The 22,311-nt window shown below is 43.2% G+C and overlaps 1 protein-coding gene across 8 annotated transcripts in view; it reads right to left on the bottom strand.

The window, feature by feature from the left end:
• arid1b (AT-rich interaction domain 1B) overlaps positions 1-22,311 on the bottom strand; it is a 492,096-nt gene that overhangs the window by 105,836 nt on the left and 363,949 nt on the right. The window lies entirely within an intron of this gene.

Raw genomic sequence — 22,311 nt, 5'->3', positions numbered from 1 at the left:
GCCTCTGTTTTTCTGGTGCTTGTGTGTGTTTCTCACTGGCACAACGGCAAGGGTTTGGAGGAATCCCACCACACGAGCGGCCTCAGGGACAGGGACTTCAAACATCAAGTTTAGGCAAAAATAGTTCCAAGAACTTTACATTCAAACACTGGCAGACAAATTCAAACATATTCAATAGTAATGGAACATCCTCCAAAACAAAATGCATCTGTAGGGCGGTCATTGTTAATGCGGTGAGAAATCAACATTTAAAGGTCAGCATGTTACAAGCAAAGCTGGCCATGCGATCCCAGTGCGATATTTGCTCTGGTATTTTATGTAATTCACATGTGTAATCGATAATGTTTTATTATTAATGTTTTATGTGTCATTCCTAACTGTCACTGTATGTCGTGTTGTCACTTGCGGGCGGAGCACCAAGGAAAATTCCTTGTATGTGAATACTTGGTCAATAAACTTATTCACCCATTCATTTATTCATTGTAAGGAAGGTACGCTAAATGGATGATGTGACCACAGAACCCGCATTGATACAACACCTCTAATATATTGTAATGATCCAAGATCCTTCATAGTCTGAAAGGTCTCAATCCGAAATATCACCCATTCCTTCTATCCAGAGATGCTGCCTGGCCCACTGAGTTACTCCAGCATTTTGTGTCTATTATCAAACAAAATCCGAAAACCAAACCATGTATTTTGTGTCTAAATGGTTGGTCGAATACATGGGAGAGGAATGGAATCTGAGAAAAGGAAATTCAGAGGGTGCAGTGGGATATACATCAGCTGCAGAAATGGGCAGAGAAATGACAGATGGAGTTTAATCCAAGCAAGTATGAGGTGTTCACTTTGGGACATTGAATGTAAGGGGAAAGATACAGTTAATGGCTAGACCATTAACTGCATTGATGTGCAGTTGGATTTTGGAGTCCACATTTTTAGCTCTCTGAAGGTTGCAGCACAAGTAGATAGGGTGGTAAAGAATGCGTAAGGTATGCTTGCATTCATTGCTTGGAGCATTGAGTTTCAGAGTCAGGAAGTCCTGATGAAGGCCTTTGGTTAGGCCGCATTTGGAGTACTGCATGAACTTCTGGTCGCCTCATTACAGCAAAGATATGGCACAGAGGAGGTTTACCAGAGTGTTGCCTGGATTAGAGGGCTTCAGGTACAGGGAGAGGCTGAATATACTTGGATTGCGTTCTCTGGAATGTCGGAAGTTTTGGGAACCATTGACAGAAGTATATAAAATTTTGCAAGGCCTAGATAAGGTGGACAGTCAGAACCTTTCCCCCAAATGTCTATCACTACAGAGGGAATAGCTACAAAGGTGAGGAGGGGGAAGTTTAATGGAGATGTACGGGGCAGGTTTTTATACACAGAAAGTAATAGGAGCTTAGAACAAATTGCCAGGAAGATACGATAGTGGTGTTTAAGAGGCGTTTTACGATAGGCACATGGAAATGCGGTGAATAGTGGAATATGGATCATGTGCAGGCAGATGCGATCAATTTAACCTGACATCATGTTCAACGCAAACATTGTGGGCCAAACGGCCCTGTTCCTGCATTGTAATGTTCGATGTTCTATGAAACAGAGTTTGTGGTGGAGACTGAAGACCATGTCTCACGACTGCCAAATATTAAATTGACGAACATTTCTGTTTATTCATTTGTGGATCTCCAAGGAGCAAGAGCCAACGTAAAGACAATGGAAGGATCGGATGTGGTGAACTTTTCCAAGATGCCTGGCATATCTAGGTGTGGAAGGCCATTTTGGGATCAATAGTCAGAACTCCATAAGTTTTAAGATAGTTATGAATATGGTTAAGTCTGGACTTTGGGGGGGAAAGTACTAAAGAGCCTGGAACCAGGCTGTTTGGTCCAACTAGTCAATGCTGACCAAGATGTCCCATCTACTCCAGTCACACTTGCCCACATTTGGTCTATATTCCTCTCATTAGTTAGGTGGCAAAGGTGATTGATGAAGATAGAACAGTGAATTTTAGTAAGGCATTTGATAAAATCCCTCATTGTCGGCTGATCCTGAAGATTAAGATGCGTGGGACCTGCGGTGATTTGGATGTTTACATTCAGAACTGGCTTACCCATTGAAAACAGAGGTAGTTTTTGAAAATCGAATTTCATTGTAGCTTAATTGGTACATGTGACAATAAACTGACCTTGAAACCTTGACCTTGAAATGTTATATTCTGGCAGGAGATATGTAACGAGTGGTGTTTCGCAAGCATCTGTGCTGGAACCTCTGTTATCTAACTCCCCTGACATCAGTCTGAAGAAGGGTCTCAACCCGAAATGTCACCCATTCCTTCTTGCCAGAGATGCTGCCTGTCCCGCTGAGTTACTCCAGCATGTTATGTCTATCTTTGATCAGCATCAGCAGTTCTTTCCTACAACTTTGTTATTTAAAATTGGTGGAGTTGCAGACAGGTGGAAAAGCTGTTAGAAGGTACAGTGGGACCTAGATCAGTTATAGATATGGCAGATTTAAGGGCCTGTCCCACCAGCATGCGACTGCATGCGTTTGGCGCGACCAAACGGAAGAGTTCGCGCTACGTTCGCGGTAAGTATGGGCTAAGTTCGCGTGTGACGTAATTTACGTCATACTTACCAATCAGCTGGGCAGGAGGCGGGACTACTGAATTTGGACGTCGCACGGCATCGGGCGGTGACGTCATCAAGCAACGGCACGCCGGGCGGCGACATCATCGCGCAACGACACGCGTTAGACGTACGCCTTGAGACGCTGCGTACGACGTCAAGATGCTGCGTACGCCCTCAATGCGCCTGCGGGCCGACAGGCTGTTGGCGCATGGAATTTTCGGACAGTGCGGGATTTTCGGAGCCCGCGCGATATCTGGACCAGCCCCGCACAACTCCATACACCTCCGCAGTTCGAAGTGGGACCGGCCCCGCGCGGCCGTACGCCTCAAGCGACCACATTTGGTCGCGCTAGACGCATGCAATTGCATGCTGGTGGGACAGGCCCTTTACTTTAATCTGAACAAGTGTGATGCGTTACACTTTGGGAGGTTGGATCTGAGGGAAAAGTATACATTATTTATTGGCAAGACCTTTAACAGCATTGATATAAAGAGGGGTCGTGGGGTCCAAGCCCATAGCTCCCTGAAAGTGGCATCACAAGTAGAGTGGTAAAGAAGGTCTAAGGTACGCCTGCCTTCATCTGTCGGGGCATTGAGTATAAGAGTCATGGAGTCATGTTGCAGCTTTATAAAACTTTGGTTAGGCTGCATTTGGAGTACTGTGTGCAGTTTAGTTTAGTTCATGATTGTCACATGTACTGAGGTACAGTGAAAAGCTTTTTTGTTGTATGCTATCTGCTCAGCAAAAAGACTTTACATGATTATAATCAAGCCGTCCACAGTGTACAGATACAGGATTAAGGGTCTAACGTTTAGTGCAAGATAAAGTCCAGTAAGGTCCAATTATAGATATAATTCAGAGGTCTACAATGAGGTAGATGGGAGATCAGGATCGCTCTCTAGTTGGTGAGAGGACGCTTCAGTTGCCGGATAACAGCTGGAAAGACACTGTACCTGAATGTGGAGGTGTGCTTTTTCAAACTTCTTTACCTCTTGCCTGATAGGAGAGGGGAGAAGAGGGAGTGACCAGGGTGAGACCGGTCCTTGATTATGAAGTGTAGATGGAGTTGATGGAAGGGAGGGTGATTTGTGTGATGGACTGGGCTGTGTCCACAACTCTTTGCAATTTCTTGTGATCTTGGATGGAGCTGTTCCCAAACTGAACACAGAGAATGTCCGTGGCGGCTCGTACGAGTAAAAAGTAACAATTTATTTCATCACGAGTATTTTTTTACTCGTGGACATTTTTCACAGTGTTGAAAAAACGTCACGAGTTTACAGGATGTCCCGAGTACCTACCGTCTTAGCATTACGAGCCGCTATGGGAGATCCACGAACTCCTACGGACCCGCTACGGACATTCTCCGAGTTCGAATCAGGGGAAAACTCGGGAGAACTCTTGAATTACCTCGTACAGTGGGACAGGCCCTTAAGGTGAAGACTGGTCTCTGAGGTAAATATACAGTTAAACTGCACAATATATATATATATTTTTGTCAAATGACTATCATGATTTTAAATGACTGTCATAAAATAACTTAGATGTTGTTTGATGAGAATGCAATAACAATAAACTTTGAATTCAAATATTATTTGTTACAAATCATTATTTTTTCAATATTTAGCTGAAGTTCAATATGTTAAAATAGAACTTCATTGTGTTTAGAGCCAGATATAGTTGTAATCATGAACTGATGCTCGCAGGGACTCTTTTCTCCTTTGACATTTAAAGGAAATGCATGCATTTGTTTTAACATTCCTAGCAGTCTTCAGCCCATCATTACATCTTTATAAGAGGGCAGAAAAGTGCTTGGCTCGCATTATCCTACTGGAGTATGAATTATATATAAGTATGCAGCTTTAATACAACACTTTCATCCACTGAACACAATCTGTGATCTTGGACAACTTCAAAAGACTACGAGAATTCCACTGAAAATTCCCCTAAAAGGACATAAATGAAACCACTTTATTTTCTTCATTAACCTCCGACTGCTGAGGTCGCTTCATGAGAACAAGATAGATGTATCCCAAATTATATTGGAAAAAGAGAACAAGTGGCATGAATGTCAAATACATTTTGTTACTCTGCCAATGTCCGAGTCAATTTATTATTTCACAAGTATGGGAATCTCACGGGCGCAGGAAATGCAATAATTGATCTGTTATCAGAGTACTTTGTCACTGGAGCTCTTACAGTGCAGAGGCCCTAATATTCACATTACGCCCCTAAAGTAAGAGGAGGAAATGACCGAAGAAGCTTTGGATGAGGCCTGAGCAAAGTCCTCTATTATCAAATGATTTATCACTACTCCAAAATCTATGAATAATGGGCAGATTGAGGGTGTAGTAAGAAAGGTACTGAAAATACTTCAGGGTACAAAGATCAGATGGAAGGAACAAGCACTGAGAGGAGAAAAGGTTAAGGGCCTGTCCCACTTTCATGACCTTATTTACTCATGGGCATTTTTCATCATGTTGAAAAAACGCCCCGACCTACTTGATGCCACGAATACGACTAGCATCATGACCTGCTATGACCTACCTACGACCTCGTGACGACCATGCTGCGAGCATGAGCCAAGGGCAAACTCGGCAGAGGTCGTGAATTAGGTCGTGAAAGTGGGACAGGCCCTTTAGCAATTCCTGACGGCAGAACAGTAACTAAACATCAAGGGATCCATTTTAATATGAGGAATATAACTAGTAAAATAGATTCACTCGAAGCATATATTAATACGGAGTTCTATATTATTGCTATCACTAAGGCACGGATCAAGGATGGGCAAGATGGGCAATTTGATGAACTAGGATAAAGAAATTTCAGGTGAAACTGAGGGGAGAGTAAAAGAATAGGAACCATTAAGGTAAAAGATTACATTAACCGTAGTCAAAGATTACATTTAGGGTAGGTACACAAAAATGCTGGAGAAACTCAGCGGGTGCAGCAGCATCTATGGAGCGAAGGAAATAGGCAACGTTTCGGGCCGAAACCTTTCTTCAGACTGAACATTTAGGGTACCTTGGAAGAGTCCACAAATGAGACCATATGGATTGAGATTAGTAAAAAAGGTGTCATCACTTTGCAGGTGATATATTATAGATCTCCCAGACCTCAGGAGATAGAGGAACGGATAAGTGGGAAGTTATCTGGGAGCTACAGTAAAAATGGGGTGACCCTACTGAGGGATTCCAATTTCCCCAATAACTGGATTGCCTTAAGTACCTGTTCCACTTGGGTGACTTAATTGGTGAGTTTGGAAGAGTTTGGAAAAAATGACATGTTGACGACCTCCTTCGACCATGTTGAAGACTAGCTTCAACTAACTTCGGGAAAATTGGACACAATATAGTGGAGAGTGAAGACGACCTACTTCGATCTCCGTCGACCTCCCTTTGACTATGATGAAGACTATCTACGACTACCCACGATTACCTACGACTAACATGCCAACCTACTATGACCTACTACGACTAAGCCTACGAGTAAAAAAAGTATTGATTTTTTCCATGGCGACCTTTTTTTACGGGCATTTTTTAACATATTGAAAAAAACGGCACGACCTAGCTGAGGCCTCAAGTACGCGGAGACCACTCTCGAGCATGAAGGAGAATTACGAAGCCCTCCTACGACCTCGTGTCGACCATGCTGTGAGTTTGTGTCGAGGGCAAACTCGCCAGAACTCGTGGATTAGGTTGCCCAAGTGGGACAGCCCCTTTAACGTTTTGTTTATTATATATAATGTGTATATTGTGCTGACAGGCCTGTTATTCTGCTGCAAGTAAACATTTAATTATTCCACTGTTGGTACCCATGACAATTTAAACTCTTGACTTTCTCGCGATTGGTGAGAATGTGGAAGGGCGGTTGTTTTGAATGTGCAAAGAGGTTTAGACTGACGAGAGATGAAATGAGGTGAAAATAGCAGATGACGTCTAATTCAGACACATATGAGGCGATGCACTAATAAAGATAGGCCATAACCGGGGGAATTCAATTTCCCCAAATGCTAACTGGATCGCCTTAACATTAAAGGCTTAGCAGGAAACAACGTTTTGAGGAGTATCCAGAGGAGCATTTTGACACAATATGTTGTTAGACCGCAAGAGGAAGCAGCATGACTTGACCTTGTCTTGGGGAATGTACCTGGTCAAGTGGAGGGAGAATCAATTGGGAAACATTTGGGTGATAGTGACCATAAATTCCACTTATTTAAGGTGATTATGAAAAAAGATAGGAATAGGCCAGTAATTAAAGTCTTGAATTGTGTAAAGCCAATAACATTAACACAAGAAAGGTAGATTGGGAGCACCCATGTGCAGATAAATCAACGTCAGCATAGTGGAAAACATCCGGAGGAGAAATAACAAGAGCTCAAGGTCAACATCAAGTAAGGATAGAGAGCAGGGGAAACAATTTAGAGAACTGGATATTGAGGGTAGACACAAAATGCTGGAGTAGCTCAGCGGGACAGGCAGCATCTCTGGATAGAAGGAATGGGTGACGTTTCGGGTCGAGACCCTTCCTCAGACTGAGAGTCAGGGGAGAGGGAAACACGGAAGGGAGATATGGAAGGGTAAGGTGTGAAAACGAGACATCAAAGGGGATGGGGTTCAAGGTAAATGTAGAACAGATCATTGCTAGCTTGGGGGAAGGTGACAACGATACATAGAGATAACATTTAATCAGGAGGACAGTCAGACTGGTCGACGAACTAATATGGGGGATGGATTGAGAAAGAGGGAAATCAAGGGTTATTTGAAGTTAGAGAATTCAATATTGGTACTGCTGGGGTGTAAGCTGCCCAAGCAAAATATTGAGGTTGGATAAAGTGAAAAATGGAAGCTTACGGCAGGTAGAGAAAACTTGGAGATGACATGGAGACCTGTTGAAGGTATAAAAGGTATATGGGGTGCTTAAAAGCATTATGCAAAATCACCGGCAGACAGGATAAATCTGAAGTCCTTCTCTAAGTATACTAAGGGAAAAGACGAATAACCGGAGAAAAAGTAGGGATCGTTGGGACACCAGGAACAATTCCTGAAGTTGTGGCTGAGGTCCTAATTGAATACTTTTTTTTGGTATTCACATAGGAATCAGACTTTACAGTTGGAAAATTCAGTGAACAGGTAAGTAAACGTCTCAGCAGGTCTCCATAAATAAAGAGATGGTACTTGATGTCTTGGCAGGCTTAAAGGGTTGGAGACAATCTATCCTGGGTGGCTGCAGGGGTTAATGGAAGAGATGACCAGGGCCCTGGCTGAGATTGTTACATCTTTACTGGATACAAGTCACCCTTTTCAAGAAAGGCAACAGGGAAAAGCCTGGTCATTAGCAATATGTGAGCTAGGTGTGCAGGTCCACAGTTCCTTGACAAAATGTGAAATTTCTCACTAAAAAAATGCTTTAAGGGCTTGTCCCACTTTCACGTGTTATTCACAAATTCACCCGAGTTTTCCCCTTGATTCAAACTCGCAGAATGTTCGTAATGAGTCCGTAGGAGTTCGTAGATATATCGTAGCGGCTCGTTATGCTAGCCGTAGGTACTCGTGGCATCAGGCAAGTCGGGACGTTTTTTTCCAGCCCGATAAAAAATGTCCACGAGTAAAAAAAATAGTCGGGATGAAAGAAACTGCAACTTTTTACTCGTAAGGAGGGCATCGAAATAGTCGTGGGAATTCGCAGACATACTCGTAGGAGTTTGTGAACATCGTCGTGGAAGGTCGTAGGAGTTCATAGATTACCACAATCTTGATTTTTTTTTTAGGTCCTTTAAACTCAGCAGAGGTTTTGAATTAAGTCTTGAAAGTGGGACAGGCACTTTACCTTCACAAGGAAAAACAAATCAACAGAGTAACAATGCAACATAAATTCCCTTTGCATTGTCCACCTAATTGACTCTTTGCTATCAGGCTTATGCGCAGTGTGCCATATTTACTGCAGTTGTCCTTCAAAACTGAATTATACTATTATTTATCCAATAGACCTTGAAACCTGGCATGGCCCAGATATTAAACAACAGACATTTCAATGGGATAATGATTTGCATGTAAATTGTGATAATATGTAAATCATAATAAAATTACTAAACAGAATTGAATTACAGATTTGTATATCATTAAAGAAAGCAATTTGGCTGATAATGTTATCTTGCATTTTTATGAGCAATTACCCAACCATCAGCTGCATTCCCACCATCTCACTCTTGTTTACTTTGAAACAACTTCAAAATTATGAATGAAAGGAACATGTTTCCAAACCCATTCGGAGAAGTATGATAAATTAACATACTAGAGATCTTCACAATGACAGAGTCTGTGCAATAACTAATCACCATGTCAGAGAGGAGCCCTTAACCCTCAGTGTCACTTAAAGATTGTGCATCAGAATAGATTGTGAATAATACCGTATGTATCTCCTGGATGGGGCATTTAGGGCACATTCAATGATCATAAGACGGCACATTCAAATCCTGATATAGATACAAAATGCTGGAGTAACTCAGCGGGACAGGCAGCATCTCTGGAGAGAAGGAATGCGTGAAGTTTCGGACCCGAAACTTCACCCATTCCTTGCTGCCTGTCCCGCTGAGTTACTCCAGCATTTTGTGTCTATCTTCGGTGTAAACCAGCATCTGCAGTTCCTTCCTACACACTCAAATCCTGCGTTCTTTGAATTCTAGATTCGTAATTATTTAATGAATTAATTTCAATATTGAGCAGCCAAGTCAAATAATTTCTTGAAGCATAATTCTTCCAAAGTGTGGAAACCAAGCGGCCAATTGTATTGTCTATCAGGGGCTGCAAAGTGGTAGAGCTGCTGCCTCACGGGTACTAGAGATCTGGGTTCGATCCTGACTAAGGGTGCTGTCTGTGCGGAGTTTGTACATGCTCCCTGTGACCACGTGAGGTTTCTTCTGGTGCTTCATTTTCCTCCTACATCCGATAGATGTTCTGGTTTGTAGGCTAATTGGCTTCTATAAATTGTCCCTAGAGTGTAGGATGCGAAAGAGGGGTAACATAGATCTATGTTAATAGAATGATCGATGGTCTGCGTATTAGACAGGAACTTACTCAAGTTGATTGGAGTAGGTTGTTTGCAGGCAAAGGAACGTAGGGAAATGGGATGTTTTTAAAAATGTGATGACTAGAATTCAGGGCATGCATGTTCCTGTTATACTGCCCCACAGTGAAGGGCAAGGTAGGTCAGTGCAAGAAAAGTAGGATGACGAGGGAAATTGAGGCGGTGGTCAGGAAAAAGGAGGTATGTGACAGGTATAGGCAGCTGGGATCAAGTGTTTCCCTAGAAGAGTTTCAGGAACTGAGGAGCTTACTTACGAAGGACATCAAGAGGCCGAAAAGGGGGCATGAGATAGCCTTGGCAACTAGAGGGTAACTGGGGAGAATAGGGCCCCTCAGAAACCAAAGCGGTCGCCACCTCTGTGTGAAAATACAAGAGATGGACAAAGTCGTCAACAGGTATTTCCACGTTGTTTTTATAAGGCACGAAGACTGGGGAACTTGGGACTGTCAATGGAAGTGTCTTCAGGGCAGTCAGTACAATGGATGAGGAGGTGCTGAACGTCCTCAGGTGTATAAAAGTAGACAAATCTCCGGTGCCTGATCTATCCAAGGACACTGTGGGAAGCTAGAGACGAGACTGCAGGCGCCCTGGCTGAGATATATGAAGCATCATTAAATATGGGTGAGGTGCCAGAAGATTGGTGGGTGGCTAATGTTGTGCATCCATTAAAGAAGGGCTGCAAGGAAAAGCTTGGTGAATAGACCAGTGAGCTTAACATCTGTAGTTAGTAAGTTACTGGAGAGTATTCTGAGGGATACCATATATCTGCATTTAGATAAGACAGGGGCTGATTAGGGAGAGTCAACGTGGGAGACCGTGTCTCACGAATCTCATTGAGTTTTTGAAGAAGAAACCAAAAAGGTTGATGAGGACAGAGCGGTAGATGTTGTCTCTATGGCATCTGATGAGGTTCCGCGCGGTAAAATGCGCAGGCAAGTCACGAAGCATGGGTTCAAGGGAGAGCGAGCCAACTGGATGGAAAATTGGATTCACGGAAGGAAGCAGAGGATGATGGCGGAAGGTTGTTTATCAGACTGGAGGCCTGTGACTAGTGTTGTGCCTCAATGATCAATGCTGGGCCCATTACTGTTTGTGATATATATTAACGATTTGGATGGGAGTGTACGAGGCAGGATTGGTTAGTTTGTAGATGACACTAGAATGGGTGGTATTGTGTTAAGTGAAGATGGCTGTCAAAGATTACAGCAGGATCTTGATCAGCTGGGCAAGTGGGCTGAGGATTGGTTAATAGATTTTGATGCAAATAAATCCAAGGAGTTGTATCTTGGGAAGTCAAACTAGGGCTGGATCTTCAGAGTAAATGGCAGGGCTGTGGGGAGTGTTGTGTAACAGTGGGATCTAGGAGCGCAGGTGCATACAGTGCCCTCCATAATGTTTGGGACAAAGACCCATCATTTATTTATTTATTTGCCTCTCTACTCCACAATTTGAGATTTGTATTAAAAAATATCACATGTGGTTAAAGTGCATAATGTCAGATTTTATTAAAGGCCATTTTTATACATTTTGGTTTCACCATGTAGAAATTACAGCAGTGTTTATACATAGTCCCCCCATTTCAGGGCACCATAATGTTTGGGACACATGGCTTCACAGGTGTTTGTAATTGCTCAGCTGTGTTTAATTGCCTCCTTAATGCAGGTATAAGAGAGCTCTCAGCACCTAGTCTTTCCTCCAGTCTTTCCATCACCTTTGGAAACTTTTATTGCTGTTTATCAACATAAGGTCCAAAGTTGTGCCAATGAAAGTCAAAGAAGCCATTATGAGACTGAGAAACAAGAATAAAACTGTTAGAGACATCAGCCAAACCTTAGGCTTACCAAAATCAACTGTTTGGAACATCATTAACAAGAAAGAGAGCACTGGTGAGCTTACTAATCGCAAAGGGACTGGCAGGCCAAGGAAGACCTCCACAGCTGATGACAGAAGAATTCTCTCTATAATTAAAAAAAATCCCCAAACACCTGTCCGACAGATCAGAAACACTCTTCAGGAGTCGGGTGTGGATTTGTCAATGACCACTGTCCGCAGAAGACTTCATGAACAGAAATACAGAGGCTACACTGCAAGATGCAAACCACTGGTTAGCTGCAAAAATAGGATGGCCAGGTTACAGTTTGCCAAGAAGTACTTAAAATATCAACCATAGTTCTGGAAAAAGGTCTTGTGGACAGATGAGACGAAGATTAACTTATATCAGAGTGATGGCAAGAGCAAAGTATGGAGGAGAGAAGGAACTGCCCAAGATCCAAAGCATACCACCTCATCTGTGAAACACGGTGGTGGGGGTGTTATGGCCTAGGCATGTATGGCTGCTGAAGGTACTGGCTCACTTATCTTCACTGCTGATGGTAGCAGCATAATGAATTCTGAAGTACATAGACAAGTTCAGCTCAAGTTCAAATAAATGCCTCAAAACTCATTGGCAGGCGGTTCATTCTACAGCAAGACAATGATCCCAAACATACTGCTAAAGCAACAAAGGAGTTTTTCAAAGCTAAAAAAATGGTCAATTCTTGAGTGGCCAAGTCAATCACCCGATCTGAACCTAATTGAGCATGCCTTTTATATGCTGAAGAGAAAACTGAAGGGGACTAGCCCCCAAAACAAGCATAAGCTAAAGATGGCTGCAATACAGGCCTGGCAGAGCATCACCAGAGAAGACACCCAGCAACTGGTGATGTCCATGAATCGTAGACTTCAAGCAATCATTGCATGCAAAGGATATGCAACAAAATACTAAACATGACTACTTTCATTTACATGACATTGCTGTCCCCCAAACATTATGGTGCCCTGAAATGGGGGGTCTATGTATAAACACTGCTGTAATTTCTACATGGTGAAACCAAAATGTATAAAAATGGACTTTATTAAAATCTGACAATGTGCACTTTAACCACATGTGATTTTTTTCTATTACAAATCTCAAATTGTGGAGTACAGAGGCAAATAAATAAATGATGGGTCTTTATCCCAAACATTATGGAGGGCACTGTAAGTTCCTTGAAAGAGGCGTCACAGGTAGGTAGGGTGTTCATGAAGGCTTTTGGCACATTGGCCTTCATCAGTTAGGTTATTGAGTATAGAAGTTGGGGATGTTATGTCACAATTGTACAGGACGTTGGTGAGGCCACATTTGGAGTATTGTGTAGGAAGCAAGTGCAGATGCTGGTTTAAACCAAAGATAGACACCAAAAGCTGGAGTAACTCAGCTGGACAGTCAGGGAAGCAATGGGTGGAGTTTCGGGTCGAGACCCCTCATCAGAATTCTTGGAGTATTGTGATCAGTTTTGGTCACCCTGTTATAGGAAAGATGTTGTTAAACTGGATATGGTGCAGAGAAGATTTACGAGGATGTTGCCGGGACTCAAGGGCCTGAGCTATAGGGAGAGGTTGTGTCGACAGCACCGAGGTCGGGATTGAACCCAGGTCTCTCACACTATGAGGCAGCAGTTCTACCAACTGGGCCACCCCTCAAGTTTTAAACTTTAATTCAGGTTTCCCTTGCTTTTCAAACTTACTAGCGTGTTTAGATCAGCGGCTTTACAAGGGAATGGAGATGTGATAGGCAAATCTGGAAGTAAATACTGCAACCACACAACTCCCTTCAGGTGTAAGGAAGCCTCTAAGTCACACTTAGAAACCCCTGTCCTGAAAACATCCTATCAAATGTCCCTGGCCTCAAACTGCTCTTAATTTAAATAAAAAAACCCTAATGTACTTTGTGGTACGAACATGTCCAAAATTTGGATTTAATTCATCAATAGCTCAAGTTGCACAATATGTATCTGGTATGTAGAGCTTCCACGAGTCCAATGGACTGATATCCATATAAGACCATAAGACACAGGAGCAGAATCAGCCCATTCAGCCCATCAAGTCCACTCCACCATTCAATCATGGCCGATCAATTTTTCCTTCTCAACCCTGTTCTCCTGCCTTCTCTCTGCAACCTTTGACACTATTACTAATCAATAATCCATCAATCTCTGCCTTAAAAAATACCCAAATGACTTGGCCTCCATAGCCATCTATGGCAATGAATTCCACAAATTCACCACCATCTGACTCAAAAGATTTCTCTTCTTTGCCATTAATTACCTCATCCAGTTTATTGAAGGGCCTGTCCCACTTGGGCGTCATTTGCGCGTCATTTACGCGATATCATTTACGCATCACGATGCATGATCTGCACGTCGTGACGTGCACGCGATGCGCGCATGGTGCGCATTACGCATGCATGGTGCGTGGTGATGTAGGCAGGATTTTGAGATGTACAAAATTTTCGCGCACCATCTGCATGACGCACAAATGACGCCCAAGTGGGGCAGGCCCTTAACATACAACGTGAAAAGTAGCTTTCCCAACATCAACCCCTGCAGAACACCACTAGTCACCGGCAGCCAACCAGAAAATACTCCCTTTATTGCCAGTCTTTGCTCATCAGCCAATCTTCTACCCATGCTTGTACCTCATCTCTAACACTTATTTTGTTCAGCAGCTTCACGTGTGGCACCTTATCAAATGCATTCCGAAAATTCAAGTAAACAACATCCACTGACTTTCCTTTGTCTGTCCTGCTTGTTACCTCCTCAAAAAACGGCAACAGCTTTGTCAGGCAAGAACTCCCCTTCACAAAACCATGCTGACTTCACCCTATTTTATCATGTGCTTCCAATCTACTTCTTTCTCCACTTACTTGTGATGCGCGAAGCACCTGCTGAAAACTCAACTGTCTTTCTTCCTAGAATGAGTGAAGTATCAGTTTCAGAGGCGAATACGCGGTAGACACAAGTCTTGCAATTGTGCCCTCTCAGAATAAGTAACCACTTCCTTTGCGGTAGGAAGATGGGTGGCAGTTCAATTCTTACGCTTAATCTGTGAAGGCTCTGTGGGAGATTAAGCGTATGAATTGAACTGCCACGGCGAGATTACTTAAAGCTATCATTATTCACATTATCACTTTGCTGCTAACCATTTCCAGTGTTGGGTGAATTGTGACTGATGAATTCTGTCACCAGGTAGCCATGCAAACCAGTTGTCCTCTGGGCTTCCCCCCCTTCAACTGTTAATTGCTAGGTGAGTGAAAGGCTACTTCTGGATGTTTAAGAAGGAACTGCAGATGCTGGAAAATCGAAGGAAGACAAAAATGCTGGAGAAACTCAGCGGGTGCAGCTCCATAGATGCTGCTGCACCCGCTGAGTTTCTCCAGCATTTTTGTCTACCCAGCTATTTCTGGATGTTTGTTTTACCTTGACGATCTGAGCTCCCTTCTGTCAGGAAGGAAAGAGGAGGCCTATGAGCGAGAATAACGGCACATACTGAACAAATGGATGGTGGGCATTTATTGATGGTAGAATACAATGCACTTCCATGAATATGAGACCAAATATTAATAATGGCTGGAGAGACGGGGATGTGAGGAGCTGTTTAGAGAGAGCGATAGATCTGGTTATCAGAACGTTAATTGGTGCATAGAACCGTTTGCTGGAGTAGGCTCAAAATAGTACCTTCAAGGGGTTGGGCATTGGCAAATACGACACTTTCTTCCTCATTCCTAATCCAATGAGGTCATTAATTCACTTGAGGCAGTGAATTCAGGAGCAGCGACACCTATTTCTGCCACTCATTACTCTGGCCCCCTCCAACAAGGCTTCTTCCTCCTCTCACTGGTGCTATTCTGTTGTGGAGGAAGGAACTGCAGATGCAGGTTTAAACCGAAGATGGACGCAAAAAACTGGAGTAATTCAGCGGGCCAGAACGTCTCTGGAGAAAAGGACTAAGTGACGTTTCGGGTCGAGACCCTGGTTCGGTCTGAAGAAGGGTCTCGACCCGAAACATCACCTATTCCTTTTCTCCAGAGACGTTGTCTGACCTGCTGAGTTACTCCAGTTTTTTGTGTCTATCTTCGGTATTATTATGATCCTGTACAAGACAAGTGAGCTCTAAATATATGAGAACCTTGCCTCATGGCTGGTGTTAATACTTCGCCAGAATTTAACAATTGTCCAAATGTATGCCACAATAAATATTGGAGCTCAAATTAATCTCACACATTACCAATGTACACACTCTAGCTAAATGGTCAGGAAATCCACAAACAACAGATAAATGCAACAATTGGGTCATAGAAACATAGAATTATAGAAAATAGGTGCAGGAGGAGGCCATTCGGCCCTTCGAGCCAGCACCGCCATTCAGTGCGATCATGGCTGATCGTCCCCAATCAATAACCCGTGCCTGCCTTCTCCCCATATCCCTTGATTCCACTAGCCCCTAGAGCGCTATCTAACTCTCTCTTAAATCCATCCTATGATTAGGCCTCCACTGCCCTCTGTGGCAGGGAATTCCACAAATTCACAACTCTCTGGGTGAAAAAGTTTTTTCTCACCTCAGTCTTAAATGGCCTCCCCTTTATTCTAAGACTGTGCCCCCCCCCCCTCAGAGAAAGATTACAATTCAGCCCTATGTCTCTGAAATAGTTTGAAAGGAAGGCATCTTCAACCTGTCACTTGCCCAAGCAGCTGTCCCCACGTGCCTTAAAACCACCTCCATCGTGCCGGTGCCAAAACATTCCACTGCGGTGAGCCTTAATGACTTCCGCCCAGTTACACTTACTCCCATCATCACTAAGTGCTTCGAGAGGCTGGTCCTGGCACACCTCAAAGGCTGCCTACCTCCCACACTGGACCCCCATCAGTTCGCCTACACCCAGAACAGGAGTACGGAGGATGCCATCTCAACGGCACTTCACTCCGCCCTCTCCCACCTCGACAACAGAGACACCTACGTGAGAATGCTGTTCATCGACTTTAGCTCAGCATTTAACACCATTATCCCCTCCAAACTGATCACCAAACTCATCGACCTGGGCATCGACCCCTCCCTCTGCAACTGGATACTGGACTTTCTAACCAACAGACCCCAGTCTGTTAGGTTAGACAAGCACACCTCTTCAACCCTCACCCTGAACACCAGCATTCCACAGGGCTGTGTGCTGAGCCCCCTCCTCTACTCCCTCTTCACCTACGACTGCACACCTGTACATGGTACTAACACCATCATCAAGTATGCAGATGATACAACGGTGATTGGCCTCATCAGCAACAATGATGAGTCGGCCTACAGGGAGGAGGTCCAGCACTTAGCAGCATGGTGCGCTGACAACAACCTGGCCCTTAACACCATGAAGACCATGGAGCTCATTGTGGACTACAGAAGGTCGAGGTGTGGCAAGCACACCCCCATCCATATCAACGGGATGGAGGTGGAACGTGTTTCCAGTTTCAGGTTTCTGGGGGTCAACATCTCTGATGACCTCTCTAGGGCCCACAATACCTCAACACTGGTCAAGAAGGCTCACCAACGTCTCTTCTTCCTGAGTAGACTAAAGCAGGGTCCATCTGTCTCCTCAGATTCTGGTGAACTTCTACCGCTACGTCATTGAGAGCATCCTTACCAACTGTATCACAGTATGGTATGGCAACTGCTCTGTCTCCGACCGGAAAGCACTGCAGAGAGTGGTGAAAACTGCCCAACGCATCACCGGTTCCTCGCTCCCCTCCATTGAGTCTGTCCAGAGCAAGCGTTGTCTGCGAAGGGCGCGCAGCATCGTCAAGGACTGCTCTCACCCCAGCCACAGACTGTTGACCCTCCTCACATCTGGGAGGCGCTACAGGTCTCTCCGTTGCCGGACCAGCAAGTTCAGGAACAGCTTCTTCCCTGCGGTTGTTACCCTACTTAACTTTGCACCTTGGTGATTGCCAGTCACCACCACCCCCCTTTGACATTCCTTCCCCCAGTGACTGATCTCCCCCCCCCCCCCACTGAAAATTGCACTACTGCTACTGTATATACATATATATATTTTACTGTTCCATTATACTGTGTTCGCACTTCTGGGTGAGATGCTAAATGCATTTCATTGTCTCTGTATTTGTACACGGCACAATGACAATAAATTTGAATCGGAATCGGAATCTTATTTGTGGCCTTCACATTTCCTCCCAGACATGTCAAAATATTAAAAAAACAATGATGTAATTTTCAAGTGTAGCCGTTGTTGGAGTACTGAGAATAGAACAGCCATTTTATACATATTTAAGCTCCCAAAAAGAAAAAAAAATGATAATCAAATGATAATGACTAGATAGGTATTCAACAGCTCTTTCAAATGCAATCTTAATGTTCACCCAGAAAGCAGAAGGGGCTTTGAATTAATATATCCAGAAGATGGCACTTCTTCAGTACTGCAGCAAAGTCTGTGCATAGTTTAGTTTTGTTTAGAGATACAACATGGAAACAGACCCTTCAGCCCACTGGGTCCACGCTGACCAGCGATCTCCTTTTAACACCAGATTTATGTTATCCCACTATCTCACCATCCATTCCCTTCACACCTGGGGGCTATTTACAGAGGCCAATTTAACCTACAAGCCCGCACGTCTTTGAGACGTGGGAGGAAACCGGAGCACCCTGAGAAAATCCATGGGGATCCATCCGCAGGGAAAACGTGCGAACTCCACGTGGACCGTGTGGGTTTCATCTGGTTATCTTCAACATCCCAAAGGCGAGCGCTGTGAAGCAGCGGATCCACCGACTGCACCACTGTGCTTCCCATACATCCCACCCAGCTTACATTTTGAACTTTGAAAATGGTACTCAAACCCATAACCTCACTCAAGTGGTGAGACTACTACCTTCTCAGCCATGACTTGTACTTCCTTTCCTGACATTAGAGTCTTGTCATCAAATAAACTGGCCTTGTCCAGTACAAAGCATTACAAAAATATTCAGCAATGTCAAACGGAGGGTTAACAGTAGATTTAAGATTAAGATCACTAAACTGAAAGATAAGTATCTTGATGAAGCAAACAAAAGTACAGAACTTTTGTGCAGAACAGCACACAACTATTTCTTATATACTCCCATGTTTTACTACCAGATGGTATTCCAAATGTAGATTATACTTAGAATGAAACTTGCAGTTATATCTGGACTTTCACCATCCCAAGGTGCTTTAGAGCCAATAAAGTGCTTTAGATGCTGACCTCCACGTCCAAAATGAAATTACGATGACCAGATAATATATTTTTAGAATTAGGGAAATATATTGGACAGGACGCCAGGATGAACTTAGAGTCATAGAGTAATACAGCGTGGAAACAGGCCCTTCGGCCCAACTTGCCCACACCAACATGTTCCAGCTACGCTCGTCCCACCTTCCCGCATTTGGCCCATATTCCTCCAAACCTGTCCTATCCATGTACCTGTCTAACTGTTTCTTAAATGTTGGGATAGTCCCAGCCTCAACTACCTCCTCTGGCAGCTTGTTCCATACACCCACCACTTTTTGAGTGAAAAAGTTACCACTCAGATTCCCATTAAATCTTTTCCCTTTCACCTTAAACCTGTCCTCTGGTCCCCGATTCACCTACTCTGAGCAAGAGGCTCTGTGCATTTACCCGATCTATTCCTCTCATGATTTTAGACATCTCTATAAGACCACCCCTCATCCTCCTGCGCTCCAAGGAATAGAGTCCCAGTCTACTCAATCTCTCCCTATAGCCAAACTCCTAGCAGCATTGATGTACATAGGGATTTTGGGGTCCAAGTCCATAACGCTCTAAAAGTGGCAACTCAAGTAGATTAGAGTGGTGGAGAAGGCATATGGCATGTTTGCCTTAACTGGTTGGGAGTATAAGAGTCAGGAAGTCATGATGCAGCTGTATTGGACTTCGGTTAGGATGCATTTGGAGTATTGCATGCAACTCTGGTCGCCTCATTACAGGATGTGGAAGCTTTGGGAAGGGTGTAGTGGTTTTACCAGAATGGTGCCTGGATTAGGTGGTATTAGCTAAAGGCGAGAGCTTGGACAGACTTGGATTGTTTTCTCTGAGATGCCGGAGGTTGCAGGAAGGCTTGATAGAATGATGAGAGGCACAGAGGATGGACAGTCACGATGTTTTTCCCCAGGATGAAAATATCAAATACTAAAGGCCACAGCTTTAAGGTGCAAGTGGTAAAGTTTAAAGGACATGTGCGGGCAAGTTTTTCTTTTTACACAGAAGGTGATGAGTGCCTGGAATGTATTGCTGGGGGGGAGGGGGAGGGGATGGAGCCAGATATGATAGTGGCATGAAAAAAACTTTTTGATCGGCACATGGATATGCAGGGAATGGAGGGATCTGGATTATGTGCAGGCAGATAAGAGGTGGTTTTGGCATTGTGTTTGGCACAGATATTGTGAGTCAAAGGGCTTGTTCCTGTGCTGTATTGTTCTACGACCAGAGGCTCAATCCCAGCCTGGGTCAACCATACAATCTTGTTATAGATAGCTCTGCTATTAGTGTTTAGTGCTACAATTTAAAATATGGCTCTCAGTTTGTGGCAAATTTGTAAATCTAAATATATATTCAACAGCATTTTATTTGAGGAGATAACACAGCAGCTGTAGCATATTTTGATGAATGGTTCACCCTTAATAGTAACTAGTCTTTTTTCAAAAACAAACTAACATATATTTTCCAGGCTCTGTGGTTGCTATTTTATACATAATACAACACATAATGTTCATAAGTGATAGGAGCAGAATTAGGCCTTTCGGCCCATCACGTCTACTGCTCCATTCAGCCATGGCTGATCAATCTCTCCCTCCTAACCCCATTCTCCTGCCTTCTCCCCTTAAACCCCCGACACCCTCACTAATCAAGAATCCATCTATCTCTGCCTTCAAAATATCTATTGACTTGGCCTCCACAGCCTTCTGTAGCAATGAATTCCACAGATTCACCACCCTCAACCTAAAGAAATTCCTCCTCATCTCCATCCTAAAGGAACGTCCTTTTATTCTGAGACTATGGCCTCTGGTCCTAGACTCACCCACTAGTGGAAAGATCCTCTCCACGTCCACTCTATCCAGGTATAGGAGTTGTTTCTTTCCCCATGATATTGTAATACTTCAATTCATTTCAATTTTTCATTCAACAACTATCAGAGTTAATGGGTACACCTTCAAAGAATCTAAATATTTATCACAGAAACTGTTATCTCTTGCCAAAACATACATAAAGAGGAGATTTCAATGGTAACTCTTCTTTGTATTGCATACATTTAATGGAAGTAGCAGGGAGATTGCAAAATAATTTGCAAGCTTTTTGCTTTTTTATGAACCTGACTATTATTTTTTAAACCATAAATAATGCATGGGATTGGTGTCTGGGATCACAGGTGAAACAAACCAACATAAAGGTGTGCCCTCCGACAGATATTTACTTACCATAAACCCGCAAAATAAGTACCAGTACTCAGCCTTTACAACACAATAAGCCTTAGAGATTTCAGCTGTTTTAGTGCATCAATATATGGTGTTTAATAATGAGGTTCTGAAACACATATTACACATAGTTTTGATTTTAGTCTTGAGCTCAGCACTCGCAAGACTCTAAACAAGCAAATCCACTCCATGGGTATTTTTATATGGTTAACAAATGGTAGAAGAATATTATAATGCTGCAAAATATTCAACATTTTTTTCCAAAGGGCATCTTATGAACTTTTCTTGATTGTTGTAAAAATGCAAAGAATATGAGGATGGATTTCATAAACTATGATTCTGTTTACATTTTAATAATGCGTGTCAATGTCCCTATTGGCAATGTAACAGAGGAGAGTGGTTGTGGGAGTGATGGGGATATTACAGTATATACAAATAGATGCAACAGTTATTAAGATACTCTGAGTTAACTAACAGCTCTCTCGGACCAAAGTGTCACTTCCTGTTATTGTGTCAGCACCTGCTATTTTAAACAAGATTAATCTTTTTTTTAAATGCAAAGAAAAAAAACCTGTTGAAGCATTTCACTCTCTGGCCAAATTCAGGGGATACCAGGTGACTTACACTGCCCAGTCATGTCTCTGTCTATTTTGGGGGAAGTTCTGAATAAAGCTCAGGAAGAATAAGATGTTTTGTGATGCACCTTCAGCCTATTCAGCAACCAGCTCAGAGTGATACTGGCTGAAGCTGGATGCTAATCTGTCTGTACTCTAGTACAGGAGCTAAGCAGCCCACAAAAATGTTTAAAAGAGGAAAAACAAGCAACAACATTCTCCCAACTTCTTTCAGTAAAGAAAGCAATGATATGGAGGATTACTCTTTAAAATGAAGTTTGTCACGTGATGCAAAGATCTTCCAATAATGTACCTGAGGATTGCTGCCTATGTAATATTGCACACAGTAAAGACTACAGCTGTTCAGCTAAAGTTCACCCCAATTTCCAAGGTATCAGAAAGTTAAGAGAAGTTTGAGAGTCAAATACAATTTTTTTCTACCTTTTGAATGTTCTGCTCTTCAAATGGGCCTTTGAAATAACTATGCAGTGAGAAGGCCTTGAACTTTTCTCAATGCACTGTAGTCCCCAATCTTTGTCATGTAATAGCTCTGCACTGCGGTTTACAACTTCCCCATTAGGCAGGAAGAGTTCAGCCATGCCAAAAGTCATGCAGGTGTGAGGCATGCATTTTTGTCTGTCATTCTCTCATAGCTCTGGTTAGTACAAAACATAACCAAACAGAATCAAAATAG

Source organism: Amblyraja radiata, chromosome 8, assembly GCF_010909765.2.
Source record: "Amblyraja radiata isolate CabotCenter1 chromosome 8, sAmbRad1.1.pri, whole genome shotgun sequence".
NCBI classification, from domain to species: Eukaryota; Metazoa; Chordata; class Chondrichthyes; order Rajiformes; family Rajidae; genus Amblyraja; species Amblyraja radiata.
The sequence above is the reverse complement of the archived record's forward strand: the minus strand, read 5'-3'. Positions and strand labels throughout refer to the sequence as shown.